Source organism: Phymastichus coffea, unplaced genomic scaffold (genome assembly GCF_024137745.1).
Source record: "Phymastichus coffea isolate CEN01 unplaced genomic scaffold, Cenicafe_Pcof_1.1 PCOF00169, whole genome shotgun sequence".
Lineage (NCBI taxonomy): Eukaryota > Metazoa > Arthropoda > Insecta > Hymenoptera > Eulophidae > Phymastichus > Phymastichus coffea.
In genome coordinates this window covers 138,401-154,329 of record NW_026706980.1, presented here as the reverse complement: position 1 = coordinate 154,329, position 15,929 = coordinate 138,401, and positions in this window count along the sequence as shown.

Sequence of the window (15,929 nt, the reverse complement as noted above, 5' to 3'; positions counted from 1 at the left end):
TAGGCGTTTGCAATAAAATTTTCTTGGGCTGCGTTACTCGTGCTCAAGTAGGTTGCATAGCAACATTGAGTATACTCGATTCACAGCGAGGGCCTGCTTACGTCGCAATAACCAGCATGGCAAAAAGAAAAGAAAAACGAACGTGGTTGATTTGATCACGGTGGCGCCTGGCCCATGCGGGTGGCAGCGTTTTCTTATTTTGCTTTCAAAGCGACAGTCACCTCGCGCGAGTGTCTTCGAACGGCAGGCTGGTCGAAATTCAAGATCTCGCGCAACAAGAACGATGTGCCCTATCGAGCCGACTAATCGAAAGCCGTCGGATACGAAGAAAGACTGGAAATCGATAATCGAACGTGCAATGTTTCGGCAGGAGGGACGAAGCGGCGCCGAAAATAAACAGCGCACTCGCAGCGCTTGCACGATTCGTCGCCGATTAATGGAGGCCCGCGTTGGCGTGCCGTTAGCCGCTCTGTCTCCATCGGCTCGGCGTACGCGTTATGCGTTGCGTTTAAAAAGCGAGAGAGAGAGAGAGACGGAGAAATGACGAATTCCTTTTGGATATGCAGAGGCAGTTGCCGCACGTCCCTATCAATAGCTGAATAAAACACGTGTTCCGAGTGGTAACGCCGTGAATTGCGCGTGGAATAATAACCGGCGCTGCCGCGCGAGCTGAATCGCAATGGGCCGAGCGAAGGAGGCGAGGACGCGCACGCGTGATTTTCGATTGAAAATCACGTCGGCCGGAGCGCGCTGCCGCGCGACTTCTGCGCCGCTGCGAATCCGCTGCCTGGCGAACTGTCACGTGCGGCCATACTTCCGCTGGCCTTTGTCTCGGCTTTCCCAGGATCGGCGGGAGCGCGAGCTTGGCGGAATCCCCCGGACTCGAGGACCGCGCGGCGCCGGTCGGCCTGCCGCGGCTCGACTACCACCTCCTGACTCGACCCTCGCGAAAAGGGCGGCGTGCCCGAGGCGACGCGCGGGCTGGGGCGCGCGGTCGCGGGGGAGGCCGTCAGCCGGGAATGCCGGCGCGACCCGAGCCGAATGGCAATGAGGCCGCGTCGCGCGATTCCTCGGGCGAAGTATCGTCGATTCGTGCAGGAATCGTGGTCGCGCCGCGCCTTCGACGAATTCGACGCGGAGAGGCTCGCGCGAGCCGCGCACGGATCTCGCCGGGGACGAGCTCGGCTGCATGCTGATCGCCGAGGCGCGCGCGCGCACGCGCGCACGCATGGGAACGTTCCTGTTCCTCGGCGACGCGCGCGGCGAGTAACGGGCGGCGGCGGCAGCGCGTCCGAATGCCAATCGCGTGGAAGCCGGAACAGCGCGCGCCGGCTCCCACGCGATCTGCCCACGACGCCCCGGCTGCGCGCGGCCTCGCTTGCCCGCGCCCGACTCGACGCTGTCGTCGGATGCGCGCGGCCCGAAGTCGACGGGCAGACGATCGGCGCGCTGTCGCAAGAGCGATCCGGCAGCTCGTCTGCCCCCGTCGCCGCCGCCAACCTCGGATGAAAAGCCACGGCAGTCCGTCGACTCGCGAGCCACTCCTAAATGCCTCTCCGCTCGGGCAATTAGTGCGCGCGCGTGTGTGCTTTGTCGGGAGGAAAGTGGTTGTCCTCGGAGCTCGCCGCGATGATAAATCAAGCGTTGCTCAAGCGCGCGCGCTCTCTCTCTCTCTCTCTCTCTCTCTCTCTCTCTCTCTCTCTCTCTCTCGCTGAGGCAAGCGATTCCTATCGGGCCTCGCTCACCCAGTTTGACCTATGACTCGCAGATTGCCGAGCGAGCGCTGCAGCGCGGCAGTCCGACGGGCCGTCGCCGGGCTCGCTCCGCGCAACGGTCGTCGCCGCGCCCGCGGACGCTGAATTATTGAGCGGGAGCGCGAGCTGCAAATATCGCGCCGACGAGGAGGATCGTTTGCCTGCTGGCCCATATCGCTCGCCGCGCCGCTGAAACATTTATCGGCCGACGCCGCGCGTCGTCGCGCGGCGCTCCATACTTTTCCGATTCATCAAGCTTTCATCGGGCAGACGCTATTAATATGGGCGCGCTAATTTGGTCGCGCAGTCGATAAGCGCGTCGCGTCGTCCCCTGCCAGGCGATAGCTGGGAGCGAGAGGCGGACGGGGCGCGCGCTCGATGCCAGCCGTGTACGTGTGCGCGCGCGTGTGAAAGCCGCGAGCGATCGCGCATCGAGAGGCATCGCTCTCCGCTCTCCGCGCGGCTGTAGCTGACATAACCGGTTGCCGATTTTGTCATCGTGACCTGTTACGTGGCTTACGTGACGGGTTGCGCGAGGCGCGCCGCCGAGTCGAGGTGCCGCGTTCCCCGGAGCCGTCGGAGGAGGCTTTGCCGCCGCTGCACCTGGGAGCTTCCGAGCCGCGGCAGCCGCACCTGCAACGCCGAGCGCGGCTCGTTGGGCAACGGCGGGAAGCCGGCGGCCGCTTGCGCAACGGGCAGCCCCCGAACTCGGAAAGGCTCGGCTTGCGCAATCGAGGCGCGCGGACGCGGGGCACTCGACTCGTCGGCCGTCGTCGTCGGCTTCGCGCCGTGGGGTCGCACGGAGCGCGAGCAGCGCGCGGCCGGCGATGGGAGCAGCGGACAGGAGGAAATCAGCGCGCGAGCGAGCGGATGCACGGGCGCGAGCAGCGAAAAGCAGTCGGGTAAGTAGCCGAGCGCGCGGGCCCGAAGAATCGGATAGGAAGACGCCGAGCGAGCGGAACTGAGGTTCGCGGAGCGGCGCTTCCTTTCCTCTCGCTCTCTCGGACATGCCTGGCTGAACCCACCTCGGTCTTTCCCACAATACCTACCTACGGGCACTTAACGCTTCCTCGACGGCCACGGCGACCACTGCGACTGCGTTCGCGACTGCGATCGTGCCCTCTCGCGACGATTGTCCTTGCTCGGGTCGACGCTCACGCGCGTGGTCGGCCCCGTGCCCGAAATAACCATAATATCCGCGAGCTCGTACCCGGGTAACGAACTTTTCCAGCTGATTGGCGTCGTGTCAAAACGCCGCTAGAACAGCAACGCGCGCGATTATCCGAAGCCCTGCGGCGCGACGAAAGGAAAAAAACGGGAAAAAAAAGGAAAAAAACGACAGCGGAGAGGGAGTAAAAAAAGGGTCGTCGACGCTGGGAAGTCAGTGCGCGGGAGGAAGTTGGCCGCACGTAAAAAGACGTTATCGCGGCGCGCGCGGCGGCGCCGTGCGTGCGTGTGCCGAGGAGGGGCCACTCGAGTCCCTTCCCATGAAAATCAGAGCAAATCGCCTCGACAAGTGCGCGCGCAAAAGGAAATTCATCGGAGTGGCGCGCCAGTGAAAAGCCGCAGCCGAGAGCGACTCGGCGCTACGGAGATTAAAGGCAGCGCACAGGCAGAAAGTGAGAGAAGCGAGAGAGAGAGAGCGAGAGAGGCAGACAAAGAAACTCGGAGGGAATTCAATCGCATCGACGACGCCAATTGTCGAGTCGGTCAACAAGCGTCGGCGCGCGAGCGAGCGAGGGGCGTTAATGAAGCAATTGCCGCACCGCGAGAGCGGAGAATCCCGAGCGCACTCGCTCAATTAGACCGAGAGTGGAATGCTGCCGATGCCGCTTGCGCTCCGCTCGCCGGCGCAGGTACGCGCCCGCGCAAAGGAGCGCCGAGGTGCGCGCGCCCGAAAACCCATAACGACTCGACGGCCGGACTCCCCGCCCCGGCTGATTTACAGGCCGTCCATTTTTCCAGCTTTCCTGCCGATTGTTCTTTCACCGAGTGGATCCCCGCATTGTTCCGCGTCTCGTTGTTTCTTTTTCCTCTTCTTCTTCTTTCTCCGTCGCTGTAATGGATACGCCTCGCGCGCTGCGTCGGGGCCCATTGGTCGCCGCGGAAAGTGGTTGTTGGCACCTCTTGGAAATCGCCAACGGAAAAATCGTGAGCCGAGCCTCGTACGCACAAAGGGCCTGAACGCCAGTGCGCGGGCAATCGCGACGAAGAAACAAACGGAAAAGGCAAAACAAGCGAGCAGTCCTTGAAAGCGAGCGAGGCGACACGCGATTAGCCCGGTTTCCTCATTCTGCTGCGGCGACCACGACGACGACGACGACGACGACGACGACGACGGAGGAGGAGGAAGAGCAACGCTGCTCGTGTACGTGCGACGACGGAAGCGCCGCTCGCCCTCGGAGAGAGTGAGCGAGCAGCGGGGTGTAACAAGCATGCCGCGCCGAGTACTCGAAGCGTGGAGATGGACTTCTGTCACGCCGGTGCACCCGTGCATACCCGCCACACCAGCGACTGTGGGAACCTCCGGCCTTTTAAACGGCATCCGTGCCACCGAGCCATTCTTTCTTTTACTTGTACTCGTGTCTGCTTCTTTTCTTCGTCGATGTAGCCTGACACGTCGGTGTCCTATACGTGACGTTTCGCTCCCGAAATCTTGATCGAGAAGGCCGCTGACTTTTATCTCTCTCTCTCTGCTTTATCGCTCTTTAATTTATCAAAGCGGGAAGAGGAAAGATAAGTTTGCCGAATCACGCGTGCGAGAGAGACGGCACTTATCATCCGAAGAGTGTTTGCACGTGACTTTTTCGTTCGTCGAAACTGAAACAACAGCGACGACGAGCCGCGAAAGCGGCTCTCCGTGCACGGCTCCCGTTCGCGAAGGTTAATCGATTTCGCGCGAGCGGTCGCGATAAGCATCTTCGTCTTCTTACTTTTTAAATACACGATGTGTCGCCTATCTGTTTCGTAACGCGCAGCAGCATCACCAAGCAAAAAACGCCGCCAACTGCACTGGCGCGGTGCTTCCTCGAGCAGCGAAAAGAATTCTGATTTTTTCTCTTTCGAGCAAAGCTTTGCGAGCTAAACGCAATATCTCGACAGTTGTTCAAAGAAACATTTGGCGTAGTTTGCAATTACAAGCAATTAATTCGGTTCACAAATGCCTTTCGCGAAAGCAATCGTATCATTTTCCGTCGCGGCGGTGTTCAGGTTCAAGTCGAGTTTGTCATTTCAATTGATGAATAAATTAAATCTTCTTCGATAAAGCTGCATGTACAGTCACGAAAAACGATTCGATATCGCGGACGAGAAATTGAACAAACAGTCGTGAAATGGAAAAAAAACCGAGCGACCGAGAGAGTATTGCGAGGAATCGCCGAAACGAGGCTTCCCCTCCAAGGAAGCAAACGAGAACTGCTAGTCCGAGGCTGTCAGTAGGCGAGCCTGCGTCAGTGACGATTCGCGTCGCTTTGCTACTTGTTGTTATCGTCGCTTAGTAATTCATGCTCGCGGTACAGAAGATAAATACTACGCGGCAGCCGGAGACGACTGGAGAGCGTTTAATTCGGTTCGCGAGCTTCCTATCGAATCCTTGGCAACGGTAAGAGCCGCGCCGCGACGGTTGCGTCACTTGAAAATTATCTTCCGTTGGCATCGATCTACCCAATGGAAGACAATTGGATATCACGACCGGACGATAAAACTCTCTCTCTCTCTCTCTCTCTCTCAAGCGCGTGCGCGCGCACGCGCGGCTCTCCTCCTCCTTCTTCGTATAACGATGTTTGCAGACGCTTACATAAAAGCCCTCTTGCGCGCGAGCGGGCGCACATCTGTGCGGCTGCTTCGGCCTTTTTTTAATTGATTATTCGCGCCGCAACCTCGTCTCTAAACGCGCGCGCTCGACTCGGCTCGGCACGGCTCGGCTCGGTTCCGAGGAGCGAGGAAACTCGAGAGCTCCGCGCCGCGAGGTTTGCCCGTTCGATGTATTTCTCTTTTTTTTTTTTTTCTTTTCCTCGTCTCTCGCGTGGCGACGCAAAAACTCAATTGGATCTCTCGTTAAAGCCGCGAGAACGATGCAGAGCGGGTCGGATTTTCGACCGATACATTTGCAAGTCAATCGCGCCGCCTGATATTTTCTTTGGCCGGCGCGCCATTGTATAACTACGCCTCGGTGATGTAACCGCGGTGCGAGTGCGTTGTCCCAAAAAATGTCCTGTCGATCGGGAAAGCAGCAGCCTCTCCGGTGTGTCGCGCCGACGAAAATAAAAGCGGCGAGAGAAGAAGAGGACGAAACGCCGTCGCGCGTTACGAGTCGGCGACTTTTGCGCAAGCCGCGCGTGCATCATCCCGCGAGTGCGATACAATTGGGAGGCAGCTAGCGCGCGCCTTGCGTAAAGGCGGCGCGCGGCCGATCGGAAATCGGAGGTGCGACTTAGGGTTGCGCAAGGCGCACCGGAGATCGGTGCACAATGCCGATGATCCGGCGCGCGCGTTTCACAAGCGGGCACCAGCGGCGCGTTCGCACGTGCGAAGGAGGTGAAAGTGTCCCTTTGCGGCGCCGACCGCGCTGCTGCTGCTGATGCTGCTGCTGCTGCTGCTGCTGCTGCTCGCGACTTATATAATGGATTACGGTAATAGCTGCGTAAGCCGCGCGCTCGGATAACCCAATTTCGCACGACTGGCGAGCGAGCGTGCGGCTTCCTGCAGCTCGCGCCTCGATTGATATTCGTGCGTTCGTTTTTTCTTCTTTTTCGTACGGCCGAGCCGCGACGACCTACTTACGCTCGACGCGATCTGCGACCGGATTGCGCAAAGATCGACGTCGCGCGAGCCTCTTGCGTCTCGCGATCGGCGGTATTTTCGGAGCGCGGACGCGTCCGCTCGTCGAGCGAGCGGCGGCCGTTAATTTATTCAATTCGAGCGGCAATCGGTGACGACTGCCGGGGAGTTCCGAGTAGGAGAAGTTTGAGAATCTGATAGCGGCGATTGTGCGCGCGAGGAGACAATGAGAGCGCTTCCCGGAACGACGGCGTTATTATTGGCAATAAGGCGTGCAATCGATACGGCCAATCGCTCCAGATCCAGCGTCGGCCGAGCGTCGCGCTTCGCCTGGCTGTCGCGCGCTTTGCAATTCCGCCGATATTACTCGCCGCGCCGCGCGGCGCCGGGGTGAAGAGGTTACGCGCGCCCATCCGCATATCGATCTCCGATGTGCATGCGTTAGTATAATCGGCTTCCCGCTTCCGGAATCCAAGCCCGAGAAAGCGGCCAGGCCTCATTGTATGAAGATTTTCAGCTCCTTCTCGGCCGGCCAATCGATTCCGCGCGGTCTCGCCGCGCCGACTCGGCGCGCGCATCTCCCGTCGCTCGTCGATCCCCGATCGCCGCCGAGACGCGGCCGGGCGCCGCTGCACCGCCGCGATAACGCGATGTGTCCGTGCGCATCGCCGAAAATAAGCCGAGGCTTTCGACAGCGATAAGGACGTGTCTCGAAGGCCATCGCAGATAATCATCGAAGCCGCGAGCGCAGCTGCGCGACGCCGCGCGCCCGATAAAGCGCGCCGAGGCAAACAGCCGCGATAGCCGGAAGCGCCCGCCGCGAAAACTACGACGACGGACGAGCGCGAGTCGGCCGCGGGGGCGGACGTGGCGCCCGTTCCGCCGAGTGTCCGATGGCCGCGGCGCCTCGGACTACCCCTCGCGCGTCGGCGAGCTGCAGCGCTAAGGGGCCGCAACGGGGAGTCGGGCCGTTGCGTAACGCGCTGCAGTGGCGGCTCGTCGAACGCGAACATCCGCATAGCTGCGAGCTCGCGGGAACGCGCGAACACACCCTCGGTCGGCCTCCGCGCGGGCGGAATGCTCGATCGATCGTTGCCCGGCGGGTGGCGAAGGGCGGGGGTCTAATTAATATTACGGCCTCGAGACACGGTGAAAGACACGTTGCGCGTGCATGCTTTCGTCTCCGCGCGTAGGTACGCGCGCGGCGCGCACTGACAGGCATAGGCGTGGCGACTCGTTTATCGGCGATTTACGGGCCTACCGCTGCCGCTAGGATCCGCGTGACTTGCCCGGAAGTGGTCGCGCGCATTCTCCGTCGGTGACCTTAGCGCCCGTGACTCACTGCGCCTTGCGCGAGGAGATCGCAGAGAGCACGCAGCCGCTTTGTCGCGCTCGCGGCTCTCGAGGATCGCGCTCGCGATCGATCATTTCATTACTTGGGCTATTACATTATTCGGCAGCGCCGCAGACTGCTGCATTTCGAATACGCGGCCGCTCGCGACCCGTTAATTATTAAATCGTGACCCCGCCGGTCTGGCGGCTTTTATTATTGACAACGATAGAATCCTATTGATTTTGTGCTCCGAGAGAGCGAGAGAGCGAGAGAGCGAGTGGGGGGGGGGGGCAGACTCGCACAGTGTATTCGCTTTCTCTAGCGCGCGACAATCTATTTAGTCGTCTCGATTTTTTATAGGAGAGCGTCTGTAGATACGCCAAACGAGCGTGCAGCTGCGACTGCTGGCTGGAAATCGAATCGACTCGTCGATTAACCCAATTGACGCGCGCCTCTCTTGTTTTCGATCGCTCGGTGGCTCGCACCGAAAAAGAAGAGCGAGCAGCGCCGCCGCGGAGTCTCGGACGCGCGTGATTACGGTTAGGAGCGTGCATAGGAACGGGACGCGAGACGCAATAGGGAATCGAGGGGGATTACGGGAGTTGCGGAGGAGAGGGAAGAAAAAAGAGCCGTCGGCGGCAGCGCCGGTTCTCACACTTGTTGCAGTGGCACACATGCGCTCGCTCGTCCGCGGCATCTGCCCTCGCGCGGCGGCGGCGGCGGCGGCGGCGGCGGTGGCAGCAGCAGCCACCTGCTCGCTTCTATTCCGGATCATCGACACCTCCCGGACAAAGACGCGTCGACCAGCGGGAAGGCACGGCGACGATCGCGCGCGGAAAGTGTGTCAAACGAGCGACGCGGCGCGGCTTTGGCGCGGAACGAGATGCTGCGCGCCGACAATTAGAGTGGAGAGTTGCCGCGCGGCTGTCGTCACGACGCGGCCGCGCACGGGCGAATTCCTCCCTGTCCTTTCTCCTCGCGGCAGCGCGCGGCACAAAGCGATATGTAGCTGCATGTCGCAACCGCGCGCGCTCTCTCGCGCCGAGAGAGAGAGAGAGAGAGAGAGAGAGAGAGACAAGTGCATTAGGCATTTGGGCCTCACCTATGCGCCGCCGAGAGAGGCCGAAAGAGAGAGGAGGAAGAGAAAAGGGCGAGAGGTGAGCGGCGGTGGCGCACTCGTATCCCAGCTAGGTGCACGTGTCGACGAGAGAGAGAGAGAGAGAGAGAGAGCGCGAGGCGCGTTACGCCATCGTCGAAGGCGGAGAGCGAGCAAGCCAGCGAGCGGGCGAGCGAGCGAGCGAGCGAGCGAGAGAGAAGAATGCCGCGGCGTAATGATGCTGCGGTGCAGCTTCACATCCGGGACGATCCTTCTCTGGCGAGGTGAGAGGACCGCGCGCGCTCTCGGGGATCAGGCGCTTTGCGCAAGCGCCGAGGCCTCCTCGATTTTTCCTCGCCTCTGGCAGCGGCACCGCGCGTCGTTATGCAAGCTTCCCAGCTCCTCCTGCACCTGCCGAGCTTTTTTCCTCGTTTTTCCTCCGCGCGCTCTCGCGCACACCTACGTGCAGGCTAATGGGCCTCGTAAATTTGCCCGTTTCGCAAATATTACCTTAGCGACGATGCGCGCGCACGCGCGACAATGGGCCAATCGACACTGCTCCGAAGTTCCTTTTTCTCTCCAGTCCGAGTCCGTTTGCGCCTCTCCTCCCGCCGCGCTTTTCTGGAACGAGGGAAAGGCTTATCCAGTCGGAATTACAATTAATCCCCGATAGCGCATCTAATTGCAATTAAGCCCGATCTCCGCGCGCCACTATCGACGGGATATATCATTTTCGTGCGCGCGCGCCAATTAACCCAGAAGCGGGCCCGAGAAAGAACGGGGAAGCTGTTGTGTGTAGAAACGGCACCCACGCGCGCTGATCCGTTATTGCCCGCGTAAGCCGGCGGCGAGCACGCGTCGCTTCCGGCTCGCTCGATCCCGCTCGATCGTCGACGACTCCGCTGGCCCCCCGAGCATCGTCCGCCACGGTCGGTCGTCGTCGTCGTCGTCGTCGTCGTCGTCGTCCGGCTTTGGCCCGGTCGGGGAAACGCCTGCGGCCGAGTAAAGCTTACGAGAGTCGACCGATGGAAGGACAATTGCAGGGCGAGTCCAGGTAGAAGCTAACGTCTCAGGCATGCTCTCGGATAAATAGCACGTCTCGCAGATGGGATTTATTTTGGGAATCGTGAAAAGGAGAAAAGAAGCGACGAGAGAATGGGCGAGATCGAAGCGAGCGATAGGAGAGAAAAGACGCTGCAGCGAAAGGGAGAGAGCGAGAGAGGCGAACAAGGTGGCGGCGCATTATGCACAATGGCTCGCGTTATTCGACATTAGCGCGCGGCTTTCGAAAGCGCGCAGTTGTAATTTGCGCCGGCGGCTCTCGGGCGTTTCGCTGATTATCGAGCGAGCGGGAGGAGGACGCCGGCGCCAGAGTTCAGAAGTTCACCGAGAGGCAGATGTAACTGCGCGACCGATCGAAGGATTATATATATACGTGTGCGCGCGCGACGAAGACGCCTAATAAAGGCTCGACCCGATCAAACATGCACGCTCGCGAAAATAGCGCGCGGAGCGAGCGAGAGAGAGAGTGGAGGCGACGATCCGAGAGGGAAGGAGTGGCCCGCGGTCGATTCCCTCGCCGAGCGTGCTTTCGAAAGGAAGAATCATGACGCGAGGAAGCGTATTACTTAAGTGTTGCGACACACGTGCACCGTTCGCTTTCGCGCGCCAGTCGATAACAGCCATCCTTTTATTATTATTAAAGCTTCGGGGCTCTCTTGCTCTCTCAAGACTGCACGCTCGTTGAGCAACGCCGAGGCGAGTGCGCACGCCTTTGCCCTCTCGCACGTATCGCGCGCCGCGCGAGCGTTGCGTAATCGTGGCGCGCCGCCGCGCGAGCGTGAGCAGCATCGGCAACCGGCGACCTTTTTTCCTCTCTCTCTCTCTCTCTGTTCCTAGGCTACTGCACCACGCGCGCGCCTAGAAAAAAAGCTCGCGAGGAGGAAACTCGCGACGACTCTCTCTCTCTCTCTCTCTCTCTCTCTCGCTGACGCAAACTCGGGCCGCTTCGACTCGTCGGCCTTCGCCGCGTTTCCTCCGGCCGCGGGAAAATCGCGCCGCGCTCCGCTTCCGATCGCGGACCGGCGCGGGAGCGCGGCGTCGTCGCGAAAGAAAAAATAATAATCGGTCGATCGGAGGCCCCAGCGAGGAGCGGGCGGGCGTTGCGCAACGCGACCGGGCCAATATTTGCTCGAGATGCGCGCACACGCCGTCGGGGCGATGGGACCGAATCGTCGCGTGCGTGCGCCCGCTCCGCGCATGCGATCGACCGGCCGGGCTGGCTTGTGCGGGAGTCACCGAGCACGCGGCTGCGCGATGTCGGTTTCGCGAGGCACACCTGTGCATATACACGCCGATAGCTGGCTCGCGCGCGCAAGACGCCGAGGAATTTTTTCTCCCTTTCTCTCTCTCTCTCTCTTTCTCTTTCCTTTCCGTCGCGCGCTTTTCTTCTTCTGTTCGCCGCTTATCGAGGCGGTTCGATCGGCCTTGAGCCGCGCGAGGACGTGTCCAGTCGGCAGAGAGAAGTGCGTTGAACCGCGGTCCTCGTCGAAAGAGCGAAAACGAAAAAGAGGAAAGAAAAGAAATAAGCGAAAGATCGGGCGTCGAGTCGGGATTGATAGCCGATCGATCTCGTACATGCTAATCGGTCGGAGCGGTGACGAGCGGGGCGCGACGCGCGGGGCTTCCGAAACGACGACGCGGCGGCGCGGCGGCGCGGCGGCGCGGAGAGTGCCGCGGGCCCGCACGCGGAACGGGAAGGAAAGCGAGCCGGCCAATTAGAAATAGCCGAGAGGAACCGTCGTCCTCGCGCTCGCCGAGGCGAAAACCAAACAAAAGGAGCGCGAGAGGCAGGAGGAGAAGCGCCGGGCCAAAACTGGTTTTTTAACATTCCTCGCGCGCCCTTCACCCCGGCCGCGGCGAGCCTGCCCGCCCCGATGGGATTCCGAGGCGTGCGCGCGCCCAGCGATGCGCCCCCGCGCCCCGCGCACCCCCGGCCGGCCCCGGACCGCTGACTCGTGCCCGACATCAGCTGTTCGGCCGGGCGGCCCTCCCCCGGCGGAGCGGAGCTCGGTTCGGGCCGCTCGGAGTACGTGCGCGGATCCGACGGTCGGCGGGGGAGAATTCCGGTGAGTCAGGCCCAGGCGGCGGTTTTCCTGGCGGCGATCGGCGATGCGCCCGCACGAAAGCGCGGAATATTCGCGCGGCTCGGAAGCGGCGCGTCGCGCGCGGAGCGAACGAGAGGCGGAGAAAGAAGGCCGAGCGGCGAGGAGGAAGAGAGGCGAGACGTCGCCCGCGGGTATGCGGCCGCCGCTGCTTGCTATGCGGGAAAGGCCCTTGAAATGATCATCGATGCCGTGCCCGGCGACTTAACGAGCCTACGTAAATACGTGAAAAAATTCTGCTTCCTCCCGTCCTATCGCCGTGGGAGAAGAACCGCTGCCCGGCGGCCTTTTAACTCACTGTTCTATGACTTTTTAGCTCTCGCCGCCGCTGTAATCTTCCTCTCTCTCTCTCTCTCTCTCTCCTCTCTCGGGAAAAAAACGAGAATCAATCGACGAGAGATTTTTCGACTTGGTAATACTTCCGCAGTGTTTTGCATAATCGCGCGCGCGTAAAGTTTCCTCGTTGAAGAAAAAGTGAAAAAATGACGGAGCGAAGCAGTGCGCGGCAAAAAGCGAGAGAGAGAGAGAGAGATATCTCATTACAGATTTTGGCGACATTAATCAGCGAAGCACCCACCCAACGATCTTTTTCCTCGCGCTCAACAATATTATACGCTCAGGGTCTCGCCTTTCATGATGTTTCTTCATGCGCAGTACTCCGCTTGTCTCTCTCTCTCTCTCTCTCTCTCTCTCTCTTTCTCTCTCTCTATTTTTTGGGGGCCTCTTTTTTCTTCTTCTCTCGGACTCCCTTCCGCAAGTGAAGAGAGAGAGAGAGAGAGAGAGGAGGGGAGCAGACAGGTAGCTGCCGGGAGGACGCCCACAAACCTGTTTCTCGCTTGGCTCGTCCTACCTGTTGAAAAGGGCCCCTCGCTCGTATAAGCAGAGAGAGAGAGAGAGAGAGAGAGAGAGAGAAAGACTGCACCCAAGGATTATTCACTGGCAACGTCTTTTATGCGCGCGCGAGAGCTCCTTGGGAAAATCTGGGGCCCCCGAGCTCCCCTTCGCGCGTCTTCTCGGGGGTTGTTGCTGCGGCCCAGATGACGAAAATATTGGAGATGCCGCGGCCAGATACCCACGCCATGGGAAAAAATGGAGACTCGCGACCGTTGCCATTGTCGCAGTCGGTCTCCCCCTGACTTTTCTCCAACGTCTTCGAGGGGCTCTCCTTCGCGAGTCATCTGCGTCCGATTTATCGCGCAAAGTCGCGTGAGAATGGCGGTTGCGCAAGTGCACATCCAGAGCGCTGCCTCGTTTCCGGCCAATAATCGATTGATATGTCCCGCGGTTAATGGCTCGATTCACTGTAGCCGCGCTCCCCCGTCACGGACTATCTCCCGCGGCCGTCCAGAATCTCAACGCGCTTTTCCTCTCTCTCCGCGAATACTCGTTCTGCCGCCGTGCGATCGCAGCTCGACGCCGCGACGAAGGCGCGTTTCGTAAATTTTTCCGCTCCAACTGTGCACGATGCTTCTCGTTCATTATGAGCCCCGCTCATTATGTAATCTATATGTCGCTTAATCCATTTCCGTATCGATAAGCCGCGGCATTGCCATGTAGATAAAAAAAATGTTTGATCAAGTAAGATACAGGCGCTCGCGGTGTATCGACGGTTCAGCCGATTCGTTTGTTCTACGTACCGCTCAACTGAAATTCCACTAGGCTGAATTATTATTTATCGCACGATTACGAAATATTGTCGATTCTGCGCGACGCCGACGCTCGATGTTTCGAGCGATACTGCGCACATCAATTATTGACTCAACGGAGTGGTTCGAGTAACGCACACCTGGGATCTTCTCCGCGCGTCGCCAAAATAAACACCTCGCCTCGATTACACTTTTTGACCAATTGCGCAATTGGCCGAGCTGCGGGCCGAGCAGCTCTTGTTCGGCGGCGAGGCAAAATCGTTGCTCGCCGTACGTTTCAGGCGATAAACGAGCGATTCGTGCCAACGCGTTTCCAGTGCAACTCGCCGAGCCGAAGAAAAGGAAAAAATTTAGAAAGGTTCAATGCGATCTTTCGGATCGCGTATACCTATGCCTAAGAAAAGTAAAAAGACGCAGTGCGGCAGCGATTGGTTTTGCTCAACGATCAATTAGCCAGCAATTTTTATTGATTCTTAAATTGAACAACTGGTATATAAATTGTCGAGAGGCTATTTTCTTCTTGTCAGAATCGCGGATTTCATCAGAACTGGCAATCGACGCGGACGAGGAAAAACTCGGGAAGATTTTTTGGGACGAAAGACGCGGAGCTCTTCGGCGAGGCGACCAGTCCAGCGCGGCAAAGGTCAATGTCCAGCCGATAGTGATTCCGATAGGAATCTGCGAAGTGCGCGCAGGCGAGAGAGAGTGAGAGAGAGAGAGAGAGAGAGAGAGCGCGCGCGATCGACGCGAGGCGAGTCGAGGCACGGGCCAGGCGAGAGACGGCAGGTGCGCGAGTACTCTGGTTTCGAGCTTATCGACGCGCCCGTCGGCGACAAGCTTGCGCAATCGAGAGCCGAGGCGGCGAGGATGCGCGCGGGTCGCGTCAGTCGTCAAGGCGATCGAGCAGCGCGGACACGGGCTCGCGGACTTTCGTCGTACGTGCACGCGCATTCCGCGCGACATCGATCGGCTCCAGAGGGTGCCGGAGCGCGCGCTGTCGCGGAAATTCCGAGTGGCGCGCGACCAAGGCCACTGCACGTTCTCTCGGTCTCTCTCTCCGCGCGCGAGGCCAAACAAAGAACGACTCGCTCGCTCGGGCCAGTTGCCGCAATTAACGCGCGCGGCCTTAGATGCCCCGGTGCCGGGGATTCGCGCGAGGCGCCGATAAGATAAACGCCCGCGCGAAAGATGATCCAGCGGGCCTCTCGCGGCCGGCCGCGCCGCTGACAGCGCCCTCGCTGTAATCGGCGCGGATTACGGAGAGAGATCCCGTCGGCGGATAAGCATCTCCGTCGCGCGAGACGCGCGGCGCTGCGCCGAGATTCGAGAGCGTTCATCGTGTGTTTGCCGTGGGCCGCAGATAACAGCTGTTATCGCGGCCGGCCGACGACTGTTAAGTAACCCGCTCGCTCGGCGAGACCGAATTGCCGCTGGCGGCTGGAAGTGCCGATCGGTATCAGTCGGCGCGCGCACGCGCGTCCTGGTGCCGCGAAACAAAGATCGCCCGCTAGCTTCGCCGGGAGCACTTTGGCGCGCCGCCGCTGACGCCCGTTCGCCGATTCGCGCGATTTCGTGCCGTTTGTCACGCGCCGCTGCGCCCCTTTTCACGCCTCGCGCTCGCGCGCGTATTATTTCGGTGTGTCAAACTGGAAGATGTGTTCGCTGCTAACGCGCCGCGATTACTCGCACACCTGTTTTTACGCGGCGATGTGTTGATCGCGCGGCCTTTTCACGACTCCGCTAGCCTTATCAAACGCTCTTTTTTTTTCTTTTTCTCTCCTTTTTTTTTCTTGTTTGAATGAAATTTCCGAGCGATTAGCGACTCAACCGACCGACGAATATTTCAAGTTTTTCGCTCTATCACTCTCTCGTCGACTCTTGCTCGCGACTCGACGCGCCATTTTGCACTGAGATATATCACGACGTCAGTTTTTTCCATCCAGATCGTGACTCCATACCGAGAATTAGCTTTAATCATATCGGGGAATCAATTATTTCGGTAGTACATCGGAAAAAAGGCGATTTAATTAAGCCTCGGTCTTTCTCTCTCTGCGAGCGCGGCGACGAGCGTGCAATAGCCAATAATCGCGTTTAATTGATATCTGTCGAGCAATTGGCGAGGAAGATATCGGCGATCAGATTAGTCGCGAGCAACTC